Source organism: Solanum stenotomum, chromosome 2, assembly GCF_019186545.1.
Source record: "Solanum stenotomum isolate F172 chromosome 2, ASM1918654v1, whole genome shotgun sequence".
Lineage (NCBI taxonomy): Eukaryota > Viridiplantae > Streptophyta > Magnoliopsida > Solanales > Solanaceae > Solanum > Solanum stenotomum.
The window spans coordinates 67,424,181-67,441,780 of NC_064283.1; the positions used below are offsets into that span (position 1 = coordinate 67,424,181).

General features: G+C 32.7%; 1 pseudogene; it reads right to left on the bottom strand.

Annotated features, from left to right (window-relative positions):
• Positions 1 to 5,901: 5,901 nt before the first annotated feature.
• On the bottom strand, positions 5,902 to 17,164 carry LOC125856224 (UPF0481 protein At3g47200-like; annotated as a pseudogene).
• Positions 17,165 to 17,600: the final 436 nt, after the last annotated feature.

Genomic DNA, 17,600 nt, shown 5'->3' on the forward strand with positions numbered 1-17,600 from the left:
TTTTTGTTTATCACCATAATTGCAACCTGAAGGTGGGTTAGGAGAAAGAAGATGGGTTTTTTGGGTCTTCCGTGAATCTCCCCTTTTTTTCTTCTGTAATTAGTACAACTAAATTGGGGTTTTTTTATTCTAGTATAGGATTAAAAGATATATGCTTAAAACGTTATTCCCAATAACGTATTAGAGTTAAAACGTGATTCCCAGTTACGTGTTATTATTTAACGCCGTTAGCAGTCCGTCTTTTTCTCATTAAATTTTTTAAAATAAAATAAAGCATAAAACGTTACTGTGGACTACGTTTATACTAGTTTCGTAAAAAAATTTAAAAACATACTATTTTGGTGAATTGATTTAAACAATGGCTTATTTTGGTCAAATGATCATGAGGACCTATTCTTTCAATGCTCATATTCTGCAGAAGTGTGGAGAAAAATACTGAATTGGCTAGGAACCAATAGAGAAACAATGCACTGGACAACTGAGGTTCAATGGAAAATTAAACATATGAAGGGTAAAGGCAGCACAACACTTGTGTATAAAATGGCAATGGATATGTAAAAGGTAGCCAATTAGATTTGAAGATTGAGTCTTAGCAAGGATGGAACTGATGTCCATACATGTTGTTCTTTCTATTTTGTAACGTTTCACTAGGTAAATAAAATTTTACTTACCAAAAAAAAAACATATGCATGCACATAATACATATATACGTATGTACTTAATGCATGTAATTTTAAAATACAATCATAAAAATTAACATTAAAATTTGTAATTACAAACTTATAAAAATGATTATTCACCTTATATTGTAATGTTAATGAACTTAAATAAAATTTATAAATACATAGGTTAAAAAATAAAAATATTATATATAATGTAAAAAGATGTAACAATAAATGGTGGATGATTAATAATGATAAGGGTAAAATAAACTTTGCATAGAATGAAAAGGGGAGAATAACTATTTTTCAAAATTTAGGGAGGTGGGGATTTTTAAACCAAAGTTGATGATGGTAAATGATTTTCACCCAAATGATCAAAAATTAGTTAATAGTTGACACCTCTTCTATTTCAATTTGAGGAAATACTAGAATTTGATCATCTATTGACATCATCTTAATGGAGTGTGCCATCCCTCTTGATAACTTAATTCCTTCAATTGTAAGTCCTACCAAAGACACATTTCGAAAATAAAGAGTTAATTATTAGGTGAAATGTATTAAAAATGACTTTCATGTAACCAAATAAAAAAAAAATAAGAAAGACAATGATTTTACTATGTAATTTTTATAGTTAAAGTTATTACGTGAACAACGATGAAGAATAAATATTTTATCATAAATGCATAAATCTTTGAATGCTATTGCGGTTCTTAACAATGAAAATTTATTACAATATATTCCGACTACAAATCTCATTTAGACATGACTTAACATATGAAATTCTAAATAAATTCAAACTCCTACTCTAACTTTGAATTATTATTTTAAGATGCAGTATATTAATTCAAATTAGACATATTATTTGAGGATTATATTTATACATGTTCATTCAATTAATATTTATTATCTCAAAAAGTTATATTTTTTCTTGATTTCAATTTGTTTCAAACAAAAAAAGTAATTATATGAAATAATAATTATTAATTTAGTAACCATATAAAAAATAATCAACTTTATTATTGAACTTGAGACAACAAAGAATGTAATTGAATTCTTGAGTAATCATAGAATGAAACATGTAGAGAACTTACTTTTTTGGTTTAATTTAACTGTTTTTTTTTTCTTTCCTTATTGCTCTTGCTTGTCCTCTATAGTAAAAGGGCTGTAGATTTATAGTACAAAAATGGAAAGATTTTTTTTAAAAAATTAAACTTTTTATATATTTAATAACAACTAGAGTCCAGATGTGTCATCAGTTTCTAAAGGTCATTTTTGGAAATTTCAAAAAATTATCAGTTTATCCCTCCCGATAGTTGTCTCGAGTCATATTTGATAAGTTTATGAAGTCGATTTTGAAATTTGATTGAAAAGTTGAGTTTTTTTAAAAAAAAATTTAGAGTTTTAAAGACTTAAAAGAATTTTAGTAACAATCGGAGCTACGAGTCTCAAAATGAGATTCTGTTAGATCTATCAACTCTGGAATGCAGAATTTGGTCTAGGAGTATAGTTGTTTTTTTTATAAGGATTTGGACCGTAGAGTTTTCAACGGTTTCATTGGATTCGGGGGATGATTTTACGCCTAGGTGAGGTCTTGGTTGAATTTCAGAGGTTCCGAGGTCATTTTGGTATTTCCGGATGAAAATTAGTTTATTGCGGTTTTCAGAGGCTTCGGGTCAAGGAGCCTTAAGTATGAAACGTCGAATTTAGTTGGATAGCATACCTGATTTGTGTATTTGGAGTTTCAAACAGCTAACTTGAATCTTAAAGTTTTAGAGCTATATTTATTTATTTTTACAATTAAAGTAATTATTAATTTGGGACGGAAGGAGTATAATATCATTCCTTAAAGATTTCTTAGAAATTTGTTCAACTATTTATCAAACAAGGTTAATTTTTAAAAAGAAAAAAAAATTCCTTAGACTTAATTTGATTTTCTAAAGAAAATCATTTATTTCGAATCAAATTTAAAAGGTTGGAAAATCACTTAAAAGATACCATAAAAAGTAGTAAATGGCTAGTATCACTATTTTATCATATAAACTAGTCATGATGTATATATATTAAACTAGTAATGCATTATTTTATGATGTACATTAAACCAGTCATGCATAATAAACATATATGAATCAAAATATTTAAGTTTGATCAAGTAGTGAATGAAAATACTCTAAAAACCAAAGCTCCGTAGAATTATGTATTAATTTTTTTAAATCCGCCTCTCATGTATGGAATTGAAGGAAAGAATGAGAATTTGAGGGTAATTTGGTCCAAATATTAGCTATATATAAAGCAAATTATATTATATTATTATTTAACACAGAGTTTGAAGCTGAAGCAGCTACGTCTCTGTCGACGTGTCTGCTCAGCAAGAGCATTTTCGAAAGAAAAAAAATTATTACTTTTGTTCTACTTTAATTTAATTATTATACAATTAGTTTTAGCTACGTTCTTTAATTTTAAATTCATATTCTTTAGTTATAACTTTATTCTTTTGAATGTGGTAATATTTGTGTATATTTTATAGCTATTTTGAGTATAAAATCAACTAATTTTGACAAAAAAATACTTTAATAATGAATATATTAATGGACATCTTCACATTATTAGATTTGCGCAAAAAAAATTAGATGACTTACTTCCATACAAATATAGTACAATCTATTTTAGAGTAAAAATTTAAATAAATTAATTAATCAATAACACTTAAATTTATCAAAACTAAATACTTATCCAACATTTATTCTACACTTAATAAGATGATTTAATATTATTTAATTGATACCACTTAAAAATAAATTATGTAACAAATATTGAGCCCATACACATCATCATAATTAGCAAAGCAAATAAGAGTGTACGTTTCCATAAATTACATCATTTTATATAATTATTACGAGACAAAGTCAATGGATTAGCTATCTTTCACGTTACTCCCTCCACTCTAAATTAGTTATGATGTTTTATTTTTTGTTTTTTTTAAAAGTTAATTTGATGAGAAAATAAATTTTAAAATGCTAGTTGATATATATATAATTTAACTTTTTAAATAAACATCATGTGGTGGCGTACTATATATTTTATTACTATATGAATTGGGTCTGATAAATTTAAAATGCTAATTAAAGTTTATATATATAATTTCACATTACATGTTAATAGTAAACGAGTAGTGGCAATATATATTATATTTGAAAAAAAGTTTATTTATTTTTAAGTAAAAAACAAGACTTACAACTCATGATCTTCAATTTATTTTATTTTTTGAAAAACTCAATTCCATTGTATAACTTGACATTATTTTGAGAAGGGAAAAAACTCAAATATGTCATCGAATTTTGAGTGAAGGCTTTATGTCATCCGTTTAAAGTTTGGCTCATATATGTCATTTTCATTTGAGAAAAGGCTCATCCATGTCATTATTTGTTAACTAAAAACAATTCTAATTTTGCAAAATTATTTTTTACACGTGATCAATTATGATGTGTCTACATCATTAATTAAATCATTTTTTAAAAAGGAAAAAGGTTCAAATTATATGCCATCGAACTTTAGAAAAAAATCACCTATGTTAACTGTTAAAAGTTTGACTTATTTATGTCATTTCAGTTAACAAATAATGACATGGATGAACCTTTTCTCAAATAAAAATGACACAGATGAGCTAAACTTTTAACGGATAACACTGCTCTGATGGTTGACAAAACATGTGTACTACATGCACTAAATGAATGAATTGTTCTATATTAAAATTCTAAATCTCAGATGGGGGTATGAATTTCGCCTTTGAAAAAGTTTGGTTCATATATGTCATTATTTTTTAACTAAAAACAATTCTAATTTTGCAAAATTATTTTTTACACGTGGTCAATTATGATTTGTCTACATCATTAATTAAATTATTTTTTAAAAAGGAAAAAGGTTCAAATTATATGCCATCGAACTTTAGCAAAAAAACCATCTATGTCATCTGTTAAAAGTTTGGCTTATCTATGCCATTTCAGTTGAAAAATAATGACATGAATGAGCCTTTTCTCAAATGGAAATGACACAGATGAACTAAACTTTTAACGAATGACACATGCTCTGATGGTTGACAAAACATGTATACTACATGCACTAAATGAATGAATTGTTATGTATTAAAATTGTGAATATCAGATGAGGGTATAAATTTCGCCTTTGAAAAAGTATCAAGTAAGGTATTTCTCACCATATACAAGAAGCTCACTTCTGACAATGCTTTATCATGTCATGAAGCATGATAAGCATAAATAAAAAGGAGTTGATTTTCTAGTAACACCATGTCTCGACATCGATGATCTTCTTCTTCTCCTCCTCCTCCCTCTCCTCCTCCTTCTTCTCCTTCTTCTTCGTCATCGTCCTCCTTCTTCTTCCTCTTCATCCTCTTCCTTTTCTTCCTCTTTTTGTTCCTCCTCTTCCTCCTTGGCTTCCTCTTCTTGTTCCTCCTCCTCCTCTTCTTCTTCCTCCTCTTCATCCTCCCCTCTTCCTCCTCCTCTTCTTCCTCCTCTTCTTCTTCTTCTTCCTCTTCTTCTTCCTTTTCTTCCCCCTCTTCTTCATCCTCTTCTTCTTATTCCTCTTCTTGTTGTTGCTGTTCTTATTCTTCCTCGGTTTCATAGTACTCTACTCTCGAATAAATTCGACCGGAAAACAACCATCAAGCAATAACACTTTTGAAAATTTTCCAACAATATCATCGTCTAAGTTATTATCATAACACCTTAGTACTTCAACTTTCTTTTTCTCCAATGCACTAATGCAAGTTTTCACATCAAGCCCCTCTTTTCGCCGGAGAAATTGTTGTAGGTACAACAATTTTTACTTCTCCATCGAACTAAGTTCATGAGTCCTTTTATGGTAAGGACCAATGGAGATCAACATTGGCATATAAGCATCTGCATTAGATTTTCGTAAAATTTGATATCAAGTTTAGTTGAAGAAAAACACTTTTAGGGTGTGTTTGATACAATAAGAGATGATATTTTTTTTCTAAAAAATAAGTGAATTTCTTATTAATGAATTGAGCTACCTAGTGCCTTTTGATGGTTGAAAGTGACAAATATAGATACTTGAAATAAACTAATTAACATTCAACTAGAAATCTCAATACAAAAGGGGGACATAGAATTAGTGAAGAGCTCATAATAAGATCATCAACACACATATAAAATACATGGAGGGAGTTGTGAGGAAACACTACAATTGAGATAATTACTAGAACTTACTTCTTAAGAGGACCTGTGAAAGTTAAAATAGTTTGTATAGTTGTGAGTACTAGGAGTATAATGGCTGCCACAGTTGAAGCTCCTACCCAAGGACTACTAAAATAATTGCGCATTAAATTTGCCTTCATTCTATTCCATGGTTTTTCATGGTGTTCAATTGCTTTTTTGATTTCTTCTTTGTAATAGAAGTTGGAATACGTAGTGACCCCTTTACCGATTTTGTTGAAGAGGCTAGCAACTTATTTGTCCTCTCCTATCCAGTTCTCTATGATTCCTTTCTGGCAAAGCAAATTCACTTCTTTGTCTGAGTCTATAAGATGATCCATGAAAGTTGCATAATCACTAAAATATGTAGGATATACATCAAATGATTGTTGCTCATAAGCAATGAGATTTCGTAGGAGAGTTTTTGTACCATCTGCGACTAGAAAACAAGGTATTGTCATCAATCCATTCTCGAACTTTATATCAAATAAACTTGTCATATTTTTGACCTTTGCATAGCTAACTCCAGCTTCGTAAAGCTCTGTTGCATTTGGCATGACCATAGGACTCGTTAAGTAATCTTTTGAGTTTTTCATAGGATTCCCATGACATGAAAATATATGCATTACATGAAGTAAATGTTTGATATTTTCTGCATTACAATATTTTGACTCTCCAAAGGATTCAAGGGTCATTTTTGGCCAGTTAACAAAAAAGGCAAACAACTTATTCACCAGTATTGCCAATGGTAATTCATCATCTTTTTTTGTCATGAGATGAAGTTTGTTGAGTACAAAGAAAGGAAGTTGATTTTCTAGTAACATCAAGTCTCGGAATATGTAACAATCATTAATATTAATAATCTTGTCTTCTCCTTCTGGATATATTCCACAACACTCTCGAATAAACTCAACCACAAAACAACCATCAAACAACAACATTTCACAAAATTCATGACTACCATTACCAAGCTTTTCTATATCTTCGTAACACTTCAGTACTTCCTCCTTCACTTTCTCCATTTCACTGATGTAACTTTTCACATCAAGTCTCTCATTCCGTTGAAGAAACCGTCGTAGGTATAATAGTTTGTACTTTTTCATTGGACCAAGTTGAGTATTCTTCTTATGGTAAGGACCAATGGAGACCATCTTCGGTGTAAAAGCATTTGGATTTGATTCACGTTGCCACACATTTACTTTAAATATCGTACATGATTCAATAAATGAATTGTGTAAATCCTTAAACATTTATCAATTCTTTCATTTATGTCGATTAAATGATCCACTTTCTCCCCTTCTTCTATCTGTAACAGAGAGGAGACAAGTATACCCTTCTTAACTTTGTGGTCTAGATCAAATATATATTTCGTTAAAAAAAAGTAATGCATATATACCTTCGTTGTTTAATAAAGGATGCCTATTTACTCCCCTTTTGTTAATAAAATAAATTTAAAAAATATAAAAATAATTTTTTTAATTTAGAGAATGTCATGTGACTTTAGAAAATTACCTCACCTTATGCATTACCCCTCCAAACCTGACTCAAATAAAAAGAATCCAAAAGGGTAAAACCACGATTAGTGAATGTGGTAGCACCACTCAAGGTAGACTTAAAATTATATGAAATGAAATAGTCTAAAAAGTTCTACAATCTCTTCAAAATTATATATTTAATTGCCAAAAGAGAAGTGGGTTAATGAAACAAAAAATTAATATATATAGTTGAGAGAGACCTCATCTTTTTTAGTCTGAGGAAGCAGTGGAGTTTTGCCATCCATTGGGGTAATCTCAGTGGAGTCTGTCATCCTTCTTTCTTCAACTGTAATTCCTACAAAAGAAAGTTGTTTGTTTTTTTAAAAAAAAATTGACCGAAATAAGCTATTATTTAAAATATTTTATCAAAATAATATATTTTTTGGAAATTTTACTTAATTAGAATAAACATATTTCTTAATAACGTTTTGACTTTATTTTATTTAAAAGAATTCAATGACAAAAAGACAAAGCTCTGACATAGTAAATAAATATAAAATGTTACTGTCAATAACGTTTTGTAGTTCGTCACTCTGAGACATGTTTTACTTACGTTACTCATAATAATTTTGGAGGCAATGGCAGAGGCTAATTACGTTACTCATAATAATTTGGTCATGATGCATTCATACAATTTAACACTACATACATAATAACTACCACATAGTAATGTATCGATCTAAAATCAAACACCTTATGGGCAACCTTTATTACTTTAATGTATCAGGTAGGATTACAGTAATAAATAATAATGTATCATGCACAATTTTATGAACATGATACATAAATACATAAAAAGTGATACATTTAAATCCATCTAGTTGCCCTATCAATGTTGTGTTCTTCTACTTTTCCAGGTTCTTTTACTTTGCATAAGCAGTGAGAGTTCAAAATTGGCATTCAATAAACAAGTATATAGTCAATGTCGATAGAGGAGAAAAATGTCATAGAGGCGGCGGTGGCATCGGCACGAAGGAAGAGGTTGAGAGCCCTGAGAGAAGCTCCAAGAACTTCTTCAAACCACTGACAATGATAAAAACAAGACTAGCGAAGATATTCATGATGTATCTTCTCAAATTTTTTGATAATTATGAATCAAAATTAAAAGGATCTTCAATGAACTTGGAGAAGAATTTTGAATCTCAAAACTTTCAACAATTTTGAATCAAACTCGAAAGGATCTTCGATGATTTGGGAGAAGAATTTTGAATCTCAAATTTTCAACAATATATCTTGAATCAAAATTGAATGGATCTTTGATGAACTTGAAGATTCACAAAAAAAGTATTTTTTCCAACAACAATTCCATCGTTTTTGTATCCTTGTTAATTCACTTAGCTTATCCAAAATTTCGACAAAAGTTTTTGAATCAAATCTGAAAGGTTTCTTCGATGAAAAGGGGGAAACAATTTGAAATTTTGATATTCTTCTTTCTGTTAGGATTTGCCTTGTATGATGGAAAGTAAGAAGAAACGTAAGCGTAATTTATGAGATTTAATTTGATTTTTAGATTTTATTCCCTATTTTAGCGTAACAGATTGATACTTCTTGTATCAGAATTAATGTATCTGAATGGTGACTTATGTATCGAGAAGGTACAAATTTTAAGGAATTATTGTAATTAAAAAAAAAAAACAGAAATAAGATGTAATTTACTCCTTACACTATGTGATATAGGTAAGTTATATTAAAGTTATTACGTGATGAAGAACAAATATTTTATTCATTATACAAATTCATAAATCTTCAAATGCTATTGCAGTTCTTGAACAATGGAAATTTATTACAATATATTCCGGCTACAAATCTCATTTAGACATGACTTAACATATTAAATTCTACATAAATTTGATCTCCTACTCTAACTTTGAATTATTATTTTAAGATGAGTACATTAATTCACATTAGACATATTATTTGAGGGTTACATTTATACATGTTCATTCAACTAATATTTATTATCTCAAAAAGTTATATATTTTTTTATTTCAATTTGTTTCAAACAAGAAAGTAATTATATGAAATATTAATTATTAATTTAGTAACCATATGAAAAATAATCAAATTTATTATTGAACTTGAGACAACAAAGAATGTAATTAAATTCTGAATAAATCATAGAATGAAACATGTAGAGAACTTACTTTTTTGGTTTAATTTAGCTGGTTTTTTCTTTCCTTATGGCTCTTGCTTGTCCTCTATAGCAAGAGGGCTGCAGATTTATAGTACAAAGAGTGGAATTTTTTTTTAAAAAAACAATTAAATTTGTTATATATTTAATAACAACTAGAGTCCGGATGTGTTAAAAAAATTAGAAGTCAACAAGGAATAATTGTGTACTAATTGATATTATTATAATCTACATAGAGATAATAATTAGTTGTGATGATTCTAAAAGTCAGTTTGAAAATTTCAAAAAATTATCGTTTTACCACTTCCGATTGTTGTCTCAAGTCATATGTAACATCCGGCAATTTGAAATAACTATGAAGAGGCTTAGAATTGGAAATAGTCATTTTTGGAAAGAATTTAAAAATCTGGAAATTTAGCTAAGTATGGAAAAAAGTGAGTTTTTGGCCAACTTTGAACAGTCATAACCCCTAGATCAGGATTATTTAGGTATAGTTCCAGTTATGTTTGCGAAGCTCGTGGAACGATCTTTCCAACGCCGCCGAGTTTGCTCGATTCCGAGTTCGTATGAGTGAGTTATGCCCTTTGGAAGTTGGGCAGTTGGCAGGGAATCCGTCCGGAAATTTTAAGGGCATTTTGGTCTTTTCCCTAGCCTTTTCTTTTGGATATATATTAGTGTGTTAGACTGATTTTGATCAGTTTTTCTCATTTTAAAAGAGTGAGTGAGAATTAGGGCTTTTGAGAGAAGAGGAGAAGAAGAGGAGAAAGAGAAGATCAAGTAAGGTTTCATCAAAGATCGTCGTGGATATCGCCGGGGGTGATCCCTATTAAGGTATGTGAGTTCATAGTGTTGGGTTGGTTCTTTCCCCCACACGCCAAGCTCGCTTTATTTATGAGAAAAAGATTGGTTGTGTTGTTGAAGTTGTTGGTGGTGGTGTTGATGTTGTTGATTGTGTTGTTGAAGTTCTTGTTGATTTGAGACATGATTTGGTTGTGTTTTTGAGTTGAATCTCTAGTATGTTGAGGGATTTTATGATCCTTAGTTTTTGGGGTTGAAACCATTGAAGGTAAGGGAGGTTTAGAGTTGAAAAAATGAAGGAGAAAAGTCAAGTTTTCGGGGAAAAGGGCTGGGGCGCCGCGCCAGCCAGCGCCCCCCAAAAGGGACTCTGAGGTCCAGCCCTTGGGGCGGCGCCCCTAGCATAGCCCCAACCAGATCCTTCTGACCTTTGAGGTCTGGCGCTCCGCGCCTCTCAGAGCGCCAAAAGCACCAAGTCTTCCCATTCCTTCCCCACTTTCTCATGTATGTTCCTAGGTATTGTACCTATGTTCCCTAGTTTTTCCAACACCCCAAGGTACGTTTAAACGTCAAGAACTCGTCCATAATATGTGATCAAACACCTTGAATTCATAATTCCAATTCAAGGAGAGTTAGTTTCCAAGTCAAGTGAAGTTAAGAGTTGAGCTTAGAAGTTAAGAAGTAAGTCAAGTAAGTCTTTAAAGTTGTTCAAGAGTCTTTATTGAATGTTTTAACTTCATTTTAAGGCTCAAGTTTCAAGTGAAGTAAGAGTAAAGAGTATAGAGTTTCCAGTCAAGCAAAGAGCATAGAGTTTCAAGTCAAGTAAAGAGGAAAGAGTCAAGAGTTTAAAGTTGAGTTCATTTCTCAAAAGTTATAAGGGAACTAAGTATTCCCTAAGAGTTTATAAATGTTTTTACACATTTGAGCAAGAAAAGGGAACATCGATCCCAAAAGAGCCTTTGGGCTAAGCATTAAGTAATTATCTCAAACTAAAGAAAGAGGTTGTTTTAAAGGTAAAGCTAAGGTTTGAAGTTCTTTTCTTCAAAGAAGTGTATGGGGACTATGTATTCCCAAAGAAGTTTATAAATGTTTTCACATTTAAACAAGCTTTGGAAACTGAGATTTCCAAAGAGCCTTCGGGCTAGTTTTTCAGAAAAAGAATTATCGCTTTCTAAATGAAGCAAAAGAGGAAACTGAGATTTCTAAGATAGCCTTTGAGCTATGTTTTTGAGTAATTATCTCAAATCAGCATGAAGAAATATGTTTTAAAAACATAAGAGCCAGTACATTTTTGGGAGTAGTATCGAGCACCAAGTTGGGGGAGCGTTCAAGGAACCCACAGCCCCCATAGAACCATGTTAGCCACCATGGGTAGAAAAGGATCATACTTTTTAGATGAATCCTTTTCCAGATAGACTAGTGGATCCATTAGGCAGTTTAGGTCTTATACCTTTGGCCGGGTATAGGATGCTCTAGCAGCGTAAGGTCGATCGCTGTATCATCACTATAGCTCTTATGTGATGGTTGTCGGTTAGAGAAACTCCCACAATAATTATTGTATTTTCATACACAGAAATTATTGTATTTTTATACACATCAGTTCATTTGTATTTCTATATACATCTCAGGCTTAGTGTATCTTTGTATACACACAGAGTTTATAGCAGGATTTAAACAACTTTTCTTTATATTGCATTTGTTTTAAATTGCATTATATTGAAATGAGTCAGTCAGGTTGAGTTGAGTTGAGCCAGGTAAGTTATTCAGTTTCTTCCAGATTTCCTTCTAGCCTATGTTGCTTAGCTTTCCAGCTTGTATACTCGTACATTCAATGTACTGATGTCAGTTGGCTTGCATCTTATGACGATGCAGACGCAGGTACCCAGGATCAGCACCCGGCACGCCGTTGATAGAGTTGAGCATTCCAGAGTCAGTGGTGAGCCTCCTTGCGTTCCGGAGGACTCTGTTAGTTTGTGTTTCTAGTTTTGTTTTGTTAGGATGTTGCGGGGTCTGTCCCAACATCCATCTCAGTATTATAGAGGCTTCATAGACAGTCAGTCAGTGAGTATTGAGTCTCTCATCTATGTATATATGTAAATATGCTATTTTGGGACTCGAGTTGCCTTTTTGGCCAGTTTTTTTCTATCAGTTAAGTTATTTTATGTCCTTGCATTGCATGGAGTTATTCTGTTGAGTTAGGTTTCCGCTGAGTTAAGAAAGCCAGGCCAAGGGTTCGCTTGGGGCCAGTAATGGTCTTCGAGTGCCGGCCACGTCCAGGGTGTAGGCTCGGGGCGTGACATCATATTTGATAAGTTAACGAAGTTGGTTTTGAAATTTGATTGAAAAGTTGTGATTTTTCGAAAGTTTTAGAGTTTTGGAGACTTCAAGTGGTTAAGAGTGAATTTTATTAATAATCGGAGCTATGAGTCTCAAAATGAGATTCCGTTAGATCTATCAACTCCAAAATGCAGAATTTGGTCTAGGAGTATAGTTGTTTTTTTGTTATGGAGTTGTTATGAGGATTTGGACCCTAGAGTTTTCAACGATTTCATTGGATTTGGGGGATGATTTTACGCCAATGTGAGGTCTTGGTTGAATTTAAGAGGTTCCGAAGGTATTTTGGTATTTTCGGATGAAAATTAGTTTATTGCGGTTTTCATAGGTTTCGGGTCAAGGAGCCTTAAGTCTGAAACGTCAAGTTTAGTTGGGTAGCATATCTGATTTGTGTATTCAGAGTTTCGAACGACTAACTGCAATCTTAAATTTTTAGAGCTATATTTATTTATTTTTACAATTAAAGTAATTATTAGTTTGGGACGGAAGGAGTATAATATCATTCCTTAAAGATTTCTTAGAAATTTTTTCAACTCTTTATCAAACAAGGTTAATTTTAAAAAGAAAAAAAATCCTTAGACTTATTTGATTTTCTGAAGAAAATCATTTATATCGAATCAAATTTAAAAGGTTACAAAATCACTTAAAAGATACCATAAAAAGTACTTAGTAAATGGCTAGTGTCACTATTTTATCACATAAACTAGTCATGATATCTTGTGACTAACAATCAAAGTGGTTTTATTGCAAGAAGATTAATTACTGAAAATGTTATGCGCGCTGGCACAAGAAATTATTCAAAGCATCAATAAGCCTAGTACCGGAGGAAACATTGTCATCAAGTTGGATATGGCCAAGGCATATGACAGGATGTCATGGCCATTTATTTATTGTCTAAAAGAAATTTGGTTTCAACCATATTAACTGGATAGATGTGTTATAGATAGACTAGTCTCTAATGTTTGGTACTCTATAATAATCATTAATGGAGCTAGAAAAGGATTTTTCACGTCTTCACAAGGATTAAAAAAAAAGTGACCCCCTTTCACCCTCAATTTTTATATTAGCAGCTAAAGTGTTATCTAGATCTCTGAATAGCTTGATTACTAATTAACTCATACTTTATTCCTTTTTCAATGAATTGCAGGGGACCACAAATAAATCACTTAGCATATGCAGATGACATAGTGATCTTCAGCAGTGGTAATAGCAACTCTGTGAGACTTATCATGAAGATGATCAAGAAATCCTCTGGGCAAAAGGGCAATGAGAACAAATGGCCATAACTCCTAGCTCAGAAATCTGGAAATTTTGTCTAAGTTAAGTGAGTTTTGGCCATTTTCAAATGGCCATAACTCCTAGCTCAGAAGAATTTAGGAGCAGCTCTTGATATGGTTGGAAATCCCTTGGAGAGATCTTTCCAACGCCGCCAAGTTTATGAAATTCCGACATTGTATGAGTGAGATATGCCTTCCGGAAGTTGGGTTGTTGGATTGAGGAAAGGCTCAATCCGGATTTAGGGAAGGGCAAAGTAGTCTTTTCTCTAATTAATTTCCTAATTCGTTTTTAGGGATTTATTGGGGTAAAAACTTATTTTGGTCAGATTAGAAAATTATATTCACGCTTAGGGCTTGAAGAAAAGAGCAAGGAAGAAAAAAGGGAGAAAAGCCAAGATTTCGTCAAGCTTGCGAGTGGAATTCGTCGGGGGTGATCCCTATTAAGGTATGTGATATTTCTTTTGTGTTGGGTTAGTTCACCCACACACTAACTTGTTTCAATTCAGCAATTTGGAGTTGTTTGAATGTTAAGAAAGTGAAGTTCCTAAAGAACATTGTAGAATTCTTGTTGGTTGATTTGATTCATGTTTCCGGGCTGTTTTTTGAGTTAGATTGATGGTGTATTGAGGGTACAATTGATCCTAAGTGTTTGGGGAAAGAACTAGGGAAGATTGGAGGGTTTAGAGATGAAAAATGAAGAAGAAAATCGGGGATTTTCTGGGCAAAGGCTTGGGGCGTCGCGCCTGCCAGAGCGCCACAAAAGTTCCTATGAACTTTGGCCTCTAGCGCGTCGCGCCAGCCAGAGTCCTCTGAAGTTTGAGGTCTGGCGCCCCGCGCCTCTCCGAGTGCCAGGGACGCTAGTTCTCCCAATTCGTTCCCCACCTTTTTGTACTAGTTTCTAAGCAATGTACCTACGTTTTCTAGTCGATTCCAACACTCTAAGGTACGTCTAAACATCATGAAATCATCCATAAATATGAGATCATGAACCTTGAATCCATAATCCAATTCAAGGAAAGTTAAGATCAAAGTCAAAGAAGTTAAGAGTCAAGTCTAGAAGTTAAAAAGCAAGTCAAAGCAAAGTTCTTAAAGTTTTCAAGAGTCTTTATTAAACGTTTTAACTTCGTTTTAAGGCTCAAGTTTCAAGTTAAGTAAAGAGTAAAGAGTTGAGTTCATTTCTCAAAAAGCTATTAGGGAACAAAGTATTCCCAAAGAGTTTATAAATGTTTTTCACATTTGAGCAAAAACAAAAGGGAACATCAATTCCAAGAGAGATTTTAAGCTAAGTTTTGAGTAATTATCTCAATTCAAAGAAAGAGTTTTGTTTTTACAAACATATGAGCTAAGTATATTTTGGGAGTAGTATTGAGCATCGATATGGGAATGCGAGTTCATTTTAACTCAAGTCTCCATAAACCATGTAGCCATCATGGGTAGTAAATGATCATACTTTTTAGATGACTCCTTAAGATGCTTTTAGCATAGAGTAGTGGATCCACTAAGTTAAGCGTTCTATATGAAGGCAAAGTATAGGACAGTTCTGGCAGCATAGGCAAGACGTTGTATCACCACTCAGGCTCATAGTGATGGTTGTCGGTTAGAAAATCTCCCACAAAAGTTATATTACTTTTATATACAAGTAAAGTTGAGTTTGTTATTGCTTTATCTTTAACGAACTAAGTTGTTTACATTGTTTTACAAGCTTTATATATATTGCATGTGTCTTATTGCTTTATATTGAGTTCAGTTATTCATGAGTTGTACAGAGCCAAGGTAAGTGTTCCTTCTTACTCTTTTCAAGCTTAAGTTGTGGTTTAGCATTCCAACTCGCATGCTCGTACATTCAATGTATTGATGTCAGTTGGCCTGCATCGTCTTATGATGCAAACGCAGGTAACCAGGATCAGCATCCAGCACGTCGTTGATCCAGTTGAGCACTCCAGAGTCAGTGGTGAGCCTCCTTGCATTCCGGAGGACTCTTTTATTTTGCTTTCCTAGTTTTCTTTGTTAGGATGTTGTGGGGTCTGTCCCAACATCCATCTCAGTATTATAGAGGCTTCATAGACAATCAGACAGTTAGTATTGAGTCTCTTATCTATGTATTTGTAGATACTTTGTTTTGAGACATACATTGACATTTTGTCTCAGATGTTATCATTTAAACTATTGTATTGAGTTTATTCTGTTGAGTTAAGTCTTTCGCTGAGTTAAGTAAGGCAAGCCAAGGGTCCGCTTGGGGCCAGCGATGGTCTCTGAGTGCCGGCCACGTCCAGGGTGTAGGCTCGGGGCGTGACAGATGGTTCTTATTAAGAGTGTCCTTCAAGCTATTCCAACCTACTCTTTGTCAGCTATATGCCCACAAAAAACTTCTCTTCAGTTGTTAGAAAAACATTTTGCAAGGTAGTTTTTGGGGTTCAACAGGTGATAGAAGTAAGTATCATTGGAGCTCTTGGCATAATTTATGTTTTCCAAAAGACAAAGGAGGTGTTGGTATTAGAAGATTGGAAGATATCATCAATTCTTTAGCAATTAAGAAATGGTGGAGATTCAGAACTATACACTCTCTATTAGTAGACTTTTTGATGGCTAAATTTTGTTCAAGGTGTCACCCTGTTGCAAAGAAGAAAGCAAACAAAGACTCTCAGTTATGGAAACAAATGATTAGTGCTAGAGAGAATGTTGAATGCAGACTCTTTTGGAAAATCAATGAAGGAAATAACAACTTTTGGTAGGATATATAGTTGGAGTGGAATGGGAGCCTTGGGCAAATCTGGTTCCTAACATTGGAAGAAACTCGAAGGACACTGTTAACAATTATATCAAAAATGGGAAATGGAATAGCACCAAAATCAGAGAAGTTGTTCCTGTTTCTCTCGTACTTCCTATTTGTCAAGTAGATATTGGGTATCAATACCTTAGAGATGATGCCATCTGGATGGAGACTTCAGATGGCAGATTTTTAAATAAATCAGCATGGCAAATAGTTAGACAAAGGAAAGAACAGTCTCATAAATATTTGAGCAGAATTTGGCACAACTCTATTCCAATCAAATTTTCTCTATTAGCTTGGAGACTATATCTTGGAAAACACTACCTTTTAGGGAGGTCATCTCTAGGTTTGGTTTAGCTCAACGAAATTCCACTTACCATTCGACTGGTTATTGCTAGCTGCCAGATTCCAGTTAGTGACTCCATCAAGCATTCATTTATTGAAGGAGAGGTGGCTGATTATATTTGGAGATTTTTCGGAGCTCCCTTGGGTATTACACATCAACATTGGTCTGTGCCAAGAATCCTTAACAACTGGTGGAATGTGAAATCCATGAATAGCGTCCATAGCATGGTTCTTCAAATCATGCTCATCATTATAATATGCTAGGAAATTTGGAGATCATGGACTTCTTGTAAGTTTGGAGATGCAAACAAATTTAGAAGAGGTTATATGAAGCATCAGATTGCTTGGAATATTAAGGCTGCAATATACAAAACCTTTCCAAATCTCAAATTGGATTGCCGCTGGACAGAAATTTGTGACACCATTGAAAGACCAAGGCATATTGTTATTTGGAGGCAAGTTTCATGGTCTAAACCTTTGCTGAATGTGGTTAAAATCAACACTGATGCTAGTTATGATGTTA